Source organism: Schistocerca nitens, chromosome 2, assembly GCF_023898315.1.
Source record: "Schistocerca nitens isolate TAMUIC-IGC-003100 chromosome 2, iqSchNite1.1, whole genome shotgun sequence".
NCBI lineage: Eukaryota > Metazoa > Arthropoda > Insecta > Orthoptera > Acrididae > Schistocerca > Schistocerca nitens.
In genome coordinates this window covers 890,466,848-890,479,285 of record NC_064615.1, presented here as the reverse complement: position 1 = coordinate 890,479,285, position 12,438 = coordinate 890,466,848, and the positions used below count along the sequence as shown (strand labels likewise).

General features: G+C 38.7%; 1 protein-coding gene across 1 annotated transcript in view; it reads left to right on the top strand.

Moving 5' to 3' along the window:
• The window catches only part of LOC126237202 (NFX1-type zinc finger-containing protein 1-like), a 399,723-nt gene that overhangs the window by 116,021 nt on the left and 271,264 nt on the right, over positions 1 to 12,438 (top strand). The window lies entirely within an intron of this gene.

Here is a 12,438-nt window from a genome sequence, read left to right as displayed (position 1 = left end):
ATCTTCTTGGCCAAGTTGAAAAGGTATTTTTTGTACGTTAAAGTTCTGTCCGGAGTGACTCCCAGGTATTTTGGGCGTTCATTGTATCTGACTGTGCCAAGAGGGCTGAACTGTGGACTGATCTTTGCTGATGAAAGGCGATTAGAGATGTGGAACAGGCTTACCTTGGTTTTATAAACATTTGGTCTCAGTCGCCATGTCTCAAAATACTCATAATGTTTAGTAAGGCTGTTCGTTAGGTGTTCTTCACATTCAGAAAGGTCTTCAGTCTGATATGAAATTGCCTTTCTGGTGTCACAGAATGTCAGCCTTTTGCTGTGGCCCGCCAGATCACCAGGCTTGTCACCAGTTGAAAATGTGTGGAATATGATGAAAAAACAGGTGCAGCATTGTGACCCAATGCCAAACACCACAGATGGACTTTGGCATCTGGTGAATGCGGCATGGGTGACGGTACAACATGACACCATTCGTGCATTATAGGTGTCAATGCCATCATGCTTGGAACAAGTTAAGATGACCCATGGCAAACCCTGTGTGTACTAGCCAACAGGACACATGCTGAACCGAGGTGACTGAAATGATAATCATTTCTGCAGAACGTACCCATGTACATGTTCTGTGAATATGATCATTTAAGGTGTTCTGTTTTTTTCTGATCATGAGTGTGTATACAGTCTTTTGAAAAATGAGGAGGGATCAGGCAATCCCAATTCTACCAAATCACAAGAACCATGCATAGCTGTTTCACAAGGCTATACCAGTCCTTCAGCCGCACACCTTTTAAATCTGTGACATTTCAGCATGCTGACATGCCCCAGGAATATTGATATTTGTCTAAACGCATAATAAATGCCATACAGAAAACAGAAATTAGTAACTAATTAATTAATCCAAGAAATGTGTGGAATATGATGAAAAAACAGGTGCAGCATTGTGACCCAATGCCAAACACCACAGATGGACTTTGGCATCTGGTGAATGCGGCATGGGTGACGGTACAACATGACACCATTCGTGCATTATAGGTGTCAATGCCATCATGCTTGGAACAAGTTAAGATGACCCATGGCAAACCCTGTGTGTACTAGCCAACAGGACACATGCTGAACCGAGGTGACTGAAATGATAATCATTTCTGCAGAACGTACCCATGTACATGTTCTGTGAATATGATCATTTAAGGTGTTCTGTTTTTTTCTGATCATGAGTGTGTATACAGTCTTTTGAAAAATGAGGAGGGATCAGGCAATCCCAATTCTACCAAATCACAAGAACCATGCATAGCTGTTTCACAAGGCTATACCAGTCCTTCAGCCGCACACCTTTTAAATCTGTGACATTTCAGCATGCTGACATGCCCCAGGAATATTGATATTTGTCTAAACGCATAATAAATGCCATACAGAAAACAGAAATTAGTAACTAATTAATTAATCCAAGAAATGGTCACAAAAAGAATCTGAAAATCTCCACGTGCTGCACTATAGTCTGGGAAACTGATTCTTGACATGTTTATATGGCAGTTATAGCACATCTGAGAAAGGCCACGTCCGCCTTAAGTGCTGCTCGCTCTTTAGTTTACAGTCAGATCATAGCAGCTGTACACCAAAGTCCTATTTGATGTGGGAGAACTGTCCTTGCAAGTTGAAAGAGGAGGAGGAAGTTGATTTCTATGAAATAAGTTATCCAGTAAAAGTGGTTAGAGTTTAACAGCCCATTGGACGACTGATGGCAATTTGTCAACAGGAGGCAGTGACACAAGTTTGGATGTATAGAAATCTCTGCAAGCTATATAAGCTGAAATAATATTTGATGTGGTGTTAGAAATCTATGAAATAGGTCACTAACTGTTAGCTTCTCAAAAAATGTCTCTGAGCACCATAGGACTTAACTTCTGATGTCATCAGTCCCCTAGAACTTAGAACTACTTAAACCTAACTAACCTAAGGACATCACACACATCCATGCCCGAGGCAGGATTCAAACCTGTGACCGTAGTGGTTGCACGGTTCCAGACTGTAGCGCCTAGAACCGCTCGGCCACCCCGGCCAGCTCTTAGCTTCTGAGAAAAGGTTTATGGAGGAGGTAGATGTGTAAGGTTTCCCCCCATAATTTTAAGTGAACTGACAGGCTTTCTGAGGATTTACAGTTGGAGGATCCTTGAGGAGGAGACTTACAACAGCAGGAAATTAAACTGCAGCCTAACTGTGCTTGGCATGTCTGTTATCATTTACTATAAAATTAATCATAAAAATTGGGAAGGCTCTTCTGGAGTAAAAGATAATGTTCGTTGCTGTAGTTTATTCAAGTTTCAACAATAGAAACCTGTCTAACTGTATCACACTCATTTGATTTAATGAAACTGACAAATTCCAAAAAGTGATTCACTATGAAAAAAGCCACAGATGATTCAACATTCCTATTTCAGTTAAATATTTCTCTCAATACACTACTCAACACTTTCTACCTTAATTCCATATATTCGTGTCCGCTCTTTTAGTAGATGTTTACTCAACCGGCTCTGCCTCAGTACTGTCTTCATGCAATCGCTACTCACCAGCGTTGTTGGTGTTTTTCACAGCGATGTCCTGCCCGCCAAAAAAAGGCAGGAAACACGGGAAGTTTTAGAAGATAAGGCTCGGCAGCAAGCGTCTACTGCTGGTTAGCTCACTGGCAAGGATTTCGATTACAGTATCCTTCCAGTGGGTAGATGTGAAACCTATTACAATCAGTCTGATGTATACTGTATCTGTAAATTTCTGTCCAGAATAAAGTGTAGAAGAATAGAAAGAAAAATTAAAGGGGCCACAACAGAAGATCTCTTTAGCTGATTTATTAATTTGAAAGAGAAATAAGGATGCTACGAATTTTTGTCCCCCTAGAAAGGCCTTTTGATTGAAAATTAGGAGAAACTCACAAATGGAATGGACAGTATGTTTTGTCATCATGTGTGTTGAGGATAAACAAAGCTGGATAGAGTGTTTTAACTGTACAGTGAATAACAGTAACTTAAAAAAAAGCACTATCACAGCCTATTATCAAAGGAGAATCATAGGCCATTCAAACTCACATATTTGTGGATAATAAAAGAAAAGTGTGTATTTCTATTACTTAATGAACATTCAAAAATAAATGCTAATACTGCAAATACTTTCTATAAGGGTGGCTGTCTTCTTTCTAGCTCCCATGTGTTTCTAAGTTTCAAATTCCTTCCTGTCAAGATCTTGGCTATGAAGTTATGTTGTAATTAGTCTGTGTAATTGTCAGTGGGTCAAAACTGATTTCTGTAAGGGCGCTTTGGGAGTGTACCAGCATTGCATAGATGACAAATATAATGCTTTCCTTAACGAATTTCTCATGCTCTTCAAGAGTTGCTTTTCATTAGAATGTTCTAAATGGGGTAATATCAGTAAAAGGCAGGCTGGGTGGCTGGATAGTGGGATAAAGATATCATGTAGAACAAAGTGGGAGTTATATCAAAATGTTAGAAGTAGTCACAGTCAAGCTACAGTAGCCCATTACAAACAGTACTGTAAGGTGCTTGACAATCTTATTAGAGTATGTGATACGCAAATAGAATAGCTAATTCACAGGATAAAATTGTTTCTCAGTCATTGTCCTATACTCACCTATCCCCTTCCTTGTTTCCAGTCCATCACTATACAACCATATATATCTCACCAACGTAACCACTATCTTTTTACTTCTCTCCTTTTCCAGTACCCCACCTGCCCTCCCTGTAACCTCCCGACTGCACATAGCTGCCCTACCCTCCTTCACCTCATCCCTGTATGCTCCCACAAGCAGCACTGTACTGTTCCCCACCCCTACCCTGCTATTCCTCTCCCTCCCTGCCCCAGCTTCCTCCTTACTCACAGCACCCAGATCACCACCCTGATTGCTTCTCCCATCATGCCGCTACTGCTTGCACCCTGGCCTCAGCAGCTAGAGACTGTGATCATGTGTGCGTGAATTGCGTTTGTTCATGTGTGTGTGTGTGTTTTTTGTCTAATTTGGATGAAGGCCTTTATGGCCAAAAGGTTACTTGTTTGACAATCTTTTAGTTGTGCCTGTCTGTGACTTAACATCTCCGCTATATGATGAGCAGCAGTCTATCCTTTTCATAATATTGACACTAAATGTTCATTATTTCTCTTTTGTTCATGTACTTATCCCAAGTATTTCTTTCCTCAAGTTTTGATGATCTTATTGAGATCTCGGTTGCTGTCTTACACCAGCTCTAATGTGAAAAGATTTGGAGGTTTTACGCACAAGTTTCTCTTTACAGATCGTGTCTTGTCACAGTCTGTTTGACTAACATAGTTGTTTTATTATCCACACCTTATTCATGAAGTATATAAAATGGGGTGATGTGGTCATTTGAGTGCTAGGCTTTCTTGAAGTCTGCATAAGTGACAAGTGTGCGGTTTGACTTTTGGTGTCGCAGTATCATCTTGAGGTTCCATATCTGTTCTGCATATGATTGGCCCAGTCGGTGACCTGCCTGGTATTCACCTGTCAAATATTCTGTCTGTTGCTCCAGTGTGGTAATCAGGGCCCATGAGAAAACTTTGTAGACAATTGGTAGAAGTGAAATACAGTGGTATTGTTTGGATCTATCTTATCCCCTCTTTTAATGTGGTGGGTGGATCAAAGCATTTTCCGAGTCTGCTGTTTTTTGTATTGACAATGATGGCTTGTAATCAGTCAATCAAGAGTTCACCTCTGATCTTGAGCTTTTCTGTGATTATACCATCTTCGCTCAGTGCTTTTGTGTTTTTGAAGTATAAAATGGTGTTTCATATTGCCTCACATATGTGGAAAAGAGTTTTGATTTCATTCAGTTAAATGAAATTGGGGTTTATCTATAGGTGGTTCACAGTTGTGTAGTTGCTCGAAGTACTGCCTCGGGATTTCGTAGTTGGCTTATGTCCGTCTCACGAGATCCATCAGGGCAATGAAAACGAAAACTGGGTGGATTATAGTTCATTACTTCTTCCCTAAATGTCCATAAAAATTTCATGTGTTGCTCCTTTTGAAATCATTATGTTTCCTGTAATCTTTTGAGGTGGTGTACTCATTTAATGTGTCTACTTGTAGACATTTTCTCTGCATTTGTATAAACAATATGTCGATTCTCTGGAGTTTTGTGGTTATGCCAAGACTTCCAGGCTTGGATACAGGATTCTACGGCTCTGTCGCAATCTGAGGTCCTCCATCTGTGTTTCCATTTCGTGGCAGTTGAGCCAGTTTTATTTTTGCTTGTTGTATAGTTTCCAAAAGTTCATTCCATGAACCTCTTTAACTGATCACTCAACTACTAATACTGTGGTTGGTACTACAGTTCATTTATTAGGGTCATATTTATCGCAAATCTCTCACCTAGCACTACAGTGAAACCTCTATATAACGTTTTTCAAGGGACCACAAATTCTGAACACTGTATAGAGGAAAACACTATAAAGAGGAAGGCTTCCAAATAATAATTATAGGGCATTACTGAAGATCAGGATACCACTAATCAGCTTTGACAAATGGTGCCATATATGACATTTTAAATTTTCACAACACTATAATGTGATATTCATTGCAAATGATCAATGTATCAAATGATTAGTGTTTTATAATTAAAACATAGGGCCCGGTAGGTGAATGGATGAAAGTAAATGGATCAGTTCGTACTGTAAAAAGTTATAACAGATTCTTAAGATATGACATCATTGTCCAAAGCTGACAGGTGGTATCCCATTCTTCAGTTGACCCAATTATAGAATATGAGCCAAATTTTGTTTATAATATACTGATCATATTACATAAAAACACAGTAAATGGCACAGATTAAAAAATAATTAGTTACAAAAAAATTACTTTAATAATTAAATTATGAAACGGAACTTAAATTTGCACAAAACTCTATGAACCTGTGTTATCTGAAAATCATATACCTATGGTTTATTTAAATATTCAAGCAAGCATGTTTGTTTTCTATTTCCCCTAGACTCTAAGGCAATCATTTCTTGCTCCAAATGAGCAAGTTGAACTACTGTTCTGTCCTCAAGTCTATGGGCCATCATATATCTCCTGAATGTTTCAAAGGCTTCAGCTGCCTTAGTATATGAGGGCACAGGGTCATCTATCTTCTCACTGTCACTTTCACTACGACTATGATCCTCCAACCTTCTTTCAGCAGTCAGCTCCTCAATACTTTGCACTCCTGTGGTTGCCACGTTGTCATCCACAGACACAAAGTCCTCAAAAGTGACAGAATCACTGCCTATTAATTCCTGAAACTCTTGCAAATCACTTGCAACATCTTCCACAGGAGCTACCATCTCATTCTCACAGAATCCCACTTTTGTGAAACAGTTTTTAATAGTTTCAGCACTGACTTCCCTCCATGAGTACATGATTAAATTCATTGCCTGTAAAATATTCAGCTTCAGTTGTGAGCTCTGCTGGCTTCCTGGTTTTCTTTGGTCCATCAAATTCAAGGCCTTTTTTACAAGGGCTGCCCTATATTTAACCTTAAAGGCATGTATTATTCCCAAGTCCAAAGGTTGCAGATGGCGGGTGCATTTGGATGGCAGGAAAATTACTTTCACATTGCTCAGATAGGATACGTCTGGTGGATGTGCCGCACATCTATCCACAAACAGCAGCACTTTTCTTGCAGCACTCCCCATTTTGGCATCAAATTCTCTGAGACGTGCTTGCTGAAACCAAGTTAATAAAACTTCCTCCATTTCGTCGTTAGTAAATGGTTTCAAATGCATATGTTTCGAATTTCCGCAATTCTCAAACCCTTCTATTATCGATGATCTGTTTTTCATAATAGTGTTGAGTGTTGAGGGGGCCAGTTCAAATTGCTTTGCTAGCTCCACACGATTCACACCAGGAGATGCCTCTACTTTTTTAATAACAGAAACCTTCTCTTCCAGAGAAATGTTCTTCCGCTTTTCATTTTGATGAAAGCGTTAAAACAACAACAACAACAACATTATATCGAAGACACACTCTCACTAGACACACAAACTGTTTGCTGCTCAGCTCACACAACATGCTACAAATACAAACGACTGAAATAGTGTGCCAAAAAGATCACAACTAGAATGTGTGTCACATGTCATGTGAACCGGTTCTGCCGCTGACATATGAAACACGCTGAGTGCGGACTTTCCGAGCCGGTGCAAACTGTGAATTCACAGAATGGAAAACAATGCGTCTACATCCTGTCACTTAAACATTATAAAGAGGTAAATAATTGAACAGGGTTCCAAAAATATGAGTGTTACATGGAGGAAATTGTAATATAGAGGAAATGCAGTAAAGAGGAAAATTTAACATTATTTATATGGGCTTTTAGTCGGGACCGAAAAAAACAGATGTAACATAGAGGAAAACATTATATGGAGGAACGTTATAAAGAGGTTTCACTGTATAACCTTCCCACCTCTCCGGCTAATTAGGCTTTTCTGTGTGACAGTGCACTTAAACTTCCTAATCTGTGGGAAAAGGCATCTACTCTGAAGAATAATGCAAAACTGAGAGAAATGATGAAGTTATAACTCAATCCCCACTGCTCAGTATTTTAGCAATGATGATTAGAAACAAAGTTCAGTTAACTTTATATATTTTTATTATGTAAACTAGTTTTTAATTAACAGTAGTTAGTGGAAAAATCGGAAAAAAAAAGTTTTTAAAGTTTTTGTTAATGAAAAGAACCAACGGTCACCAGTTCCTCACCAGAACAAGGATAATTAAATTGAAACTGAACTTACTCATAAGCAATCTTATGTAAGAATAGTTATTGCCATCGTAACGTAGGAACAGTACCTAACGCACACTTTCAAGTACTTCATACCACACGTCATATTAGTAAATAATAATCCAATAGCAAACACATACAACACATTATATTAATTTTCAAAGATCAACTAAAGTAAGATTGTATACTGGCTGTGGACAGAAACTTTTGTTGCATTACTCACCATAATACTGACTGTCGTACTTGTAGCAAGCAGAAAGATTGTTTGAATTTACTCGTTGGTAAGGACTGTCATTTACCTAGCAGTTACTCTGATATTTCTTTGCAATAAAAGTTATAAATTATGCCACAGGCTATAAATTATAACTGTGCTTTCACAATGAAATTCAGTGTCCAAGTTACGTAAATTTTTAATTATGAAAGTTACTCTGTTTTTAGCAAACGAATTAATACCGGCTTTTGCATCGTTCTATTTCTGACATTATTACGTAATTTTCCAAAAGTTGTAAAAATTATGTTTTGAGAATCTAATAAATTAATGTTCACTTCATTTTCAGTTCATTTTCTGATTATTTCAGTTCATACAAAGGGATAGAATGGATACTACTTTGATGATGACTTAGGATAATTATTTACGTGACAATATACACTAAAACAATGTTATGTAAGCAATAAAATTCCAACTATGCTGGGCAGCCTATTACACTTCTAGTGATAAATAGTCTAGATTTACTTCAGCTTTTGATGCCATTGATTTGTCGAGTGGCTTCATGTAGCGGTAAAATAGGGCAGAGGTTGATCTTGCCATACCATAGCCAATAACAAGGGCCCATAGTACTCTTGTTATGTAAATTACTCTTGCTGCATTTGTACTGTGCCCAATAAATACCATAGCTTGCCCATATTAAACATCCGCCAAACCAACCATTTCAGTTTTCACTGCTCCGCATTTCGGAAACAGACTTTTTTCTTTTGCGCTTTTGCATAGCCTAAGCGGTGAATACACACAACCAAAAAACACCAATTGTCTCCTCGTGACCCTGAACTGCTACTGTTCTTTGGTGTGCTTGCACGTCGAGCGATAATGCATTTACAATTTATTACACTCATTGACAATATCTTTTCCCTGACTAGGCCAGTGTGTCTACTTACAAAATGTTAACATTCCATGCATATTCTCTTTCTTAAATAACAAACAGCATTTGTAACTTGACAACTTATTTAAGAGAATAATATTCAGGACAACTAATAAAACAGACTTCATAAAACACGTAGAAAATGTATGATCATTCACAGAGGTGTGGTGTTATAGAACATAATAAACTTTCTTGAGACTGAAAAGCTTGGTTTCAGGAACCATCACTTGCGCAAGTCAGACGCCCTTTTCATGAATCTCTTGCCCAGCACAAAGTTCCAAGCAACTGGAAAAAAGTGCAGGTGACTCCAGTATATGAGAAAGGTAGAAGTACGGACCCGCAAAATTACAGACCAATATCCCAAACTTTGGTTTGCTGCGGAATCCTTGATTATACTCTCAGTTTGAATATAATAAGTTTCTTGATATTGAGAATCAAATGTCCATAAATCAGTATGATTTTAGAAAGCATTAATTGTGTGAAGCACAGCGTGCCCTTTTCTCATGTGATGTACTGCAAGTATGGATGAATGGTAACAGGCAGATTCAATGTTTCTAGATTTTCAGAAAGCATTTTACACATTACCCCATTACAGGCTGTTACAGAAGGTAGATGCATATGGAATAGTTTCGCAGATATGTGAATCGCTCAATGACTTCTAAAACTTATAGAACCCAATATGTTACTCACGATGATGAGTGCTCATCAGAGACAAGGGTATCATCAGGAGTGCCCCAGGAAAGTGTGATAGGACCGCTATTATTCTCTATATACATAAACAATTTGGCGGGCAGGGTGGACAGCAGTCTGTGGTTGTTTGATGATGATGATATTGTGCTGTATGGTAAGGTATCGAAGCTGAATGGCTGTTGGAAAATACCAGATGACTTGGACAAAACTTCTAGTTGATGCAATGTTTTGATACAGGATTGTTAATGTTCTGCTGGGCACAGTCAAGTCGTTGAAATAGCTGGGCGTAACATTGGAAAGTGATATGAAATGGAATAAGTAGTCGAGGATTATGGTAGGGAAGGTGAATGGTTGACTTCAGTTTATCGGGAGAATTCTAGAAAAGTGTGGTTCATCTGTAAAGGAGGCTGAATTGAATATAGGATGTTAGTGTGACATGCTCGAGTGTTTGGTATCCATACCTAGTCAGATTAAAGGTAGACATCAAAGCAGTTCAGAGGCAGGTTGTTAGACCTGTTACTGGTGGGTTCGAACAACAAGCAGGTGTTAAAGACCAGCTTCGTGAACTCAAATTAGTTTCCCTGAAGGGAAGGCAACATGCTTTTCAAGGAACACTATTGAGAAAATTTAGAGAACCAGAATTTCAGTTCTACTTCCTTGAACACACATTGTGCATAAGGACCACAAAGATAAGATATGAGAAATTAAGGCTCATAAGGAAGCATACAGACAGTGTTTTTTCCATCACTCTATTTGCAAGTGGAACAGGAAAGGAAATGACGAGTAGTGATATGGGGTACCCTCCACCACAAACAGTATGGTGTATTGCGAAGTATCTATGTAGATGTAGCTGTATGCCTAAACTGGAGATTGTTGTTTCCTCCATTGGATCCACCCTCTTACTATCTCGCTCAACAGCCATTGTCTGCTGAATTCCCTGACCATAGGATAGCACATATGCAGCATTTTCACTGTGACATGTGATTCTATCCTTCACTGTAACATCTTAGAAACTACACTTTTGTGTGACCCGTACTAGTATGATGGAAAGTCTTGAAAATGGTTCCATTCAGTTGTCACTGACCTCATTGCATTCTCTTGATCAATAGAATATATAGTCTAGTCAGGATGGCAGCATACTGCTGTGTGGTTGAGTGCTCCATGAAGTCCTCCTTTGCCTTCCTGGATACTGCAGGTGCAGTATCATCAATGATGCATCAGGTTGAAAGTTCCTCAGTGTTACTTTGGAATCCAACATCCTTAATGTCTGATGACCAATACCTGCTGCATCTACACAGAGCACTTAGTCATATGACATGTATTCTGGAGTGCTCACACTACCACAGACCCAAATATCATTCATCTGTCTTTTGATTTTGTACAGTTACACAGCATACTGGCCATGACCAGTAATTTAATGTATAAGGCCACTTGACTGGTAAAGACATGTCATTTCTTGTCTCCTCCGGGTTTAGGGAGGAATTCGTGTATTATCCTGCCTGTTCCTCAAGTGTCCCATTCATTTAGCCACAGTTATAATACGTGATCTTGTATGAACTTTTTATTATTGGGCTCCATACTAGGTAACTTTTTACTTTAATTTCATTGCCTTTCTTTAACTAATAAAGGGCTCACCTTTTCTTGAGTATCCAAGTACAGTGGATGTATTCCTAGAATTAATTACAATGTATCATTTGTGACCATACAATAGCTGTCCATCAATGTTAGTAGTACGCCTCATTGGACTCTTTTAACAAATGAAGGTGGCTTTGTAAGCTGCAATCTGTGTGTGTAAGTGCTTGCACTACATCCTACAACTGATGCTAATATAAGGCTAGTGTTATGCTATGATTAGTTTAAAGGGAAGTTGAAATTGCCTGCTTATGATAGCTATAATTTTCTGCATCAAATTTTTTCCCCCTCTCTCCTTTATATGATTTGCAGAATTAAGACAATCATCCAGGAATGCCCCTAGATATCTGGTTACTACTCTTCTAATTGTAATGTTGTTAAACTTTATTTTAGGATTTTATACTAGGTTCTGTTTCAGCAGGAGTTAATTTTTGTGAGGTGCTAGTGAAATTTGACCCTTGGACACCATCACTGCATTACATTTGTCTTCAGTTATTCTTCTGGAGTCACCACTTACGATGAACAACACGTCATCTGCGAATGCAGTCAGTCTGCGTACATTACCATTGTCACATAACTTCGTAGCATGGGCTCCAACACTACATCCCAAAAAACTGAACCACACACTGATCCCTTTTAATATGGTATTTATCATTACCTTTCCATGGCATATTAAATATGCATGTCTCTTACAGTAGTAGTCTGTCAATTAGTTGTAGAGTGTCATAGGACACTGCAACTCCCTGAGCTGATCAAAGAAAGGTAGCCACAATAAGTTATTGAAAATGCCTGTAATATTAATCATCTTCATTAGAGCATATGCAAAATGAATGTCCGTCACTTGCTGGATTGCCTTATTATTTGGGTCTTCATGTGACTTGCCTTCTCTAAATGTACACTGATGAGAGCTCTTCCTGTGTAGCAGTCTGTAATCTTGTAATCATTTGCATAATAGTTTTCCAGGCACATTACCAAGAACGTTCAGATGACATATTCAGCTGTAGGATTTGGATGTCATTGGATCCTTGTCTTGCCCTTTAAATCACACCTCGGCATTCTTCCATGGTGGAGGAGTTCCTTGCAAGAATCACTCATAAGAATTCATGTGGGTAGATATCTAATTGGTCACGTAAGGCAGGGACAGGGATCCACCTGGTTGTGGAGGTTTTTTTGTTTTTCAGTCTGAAAATTTTTTGCCTAATTTCTTGTGCG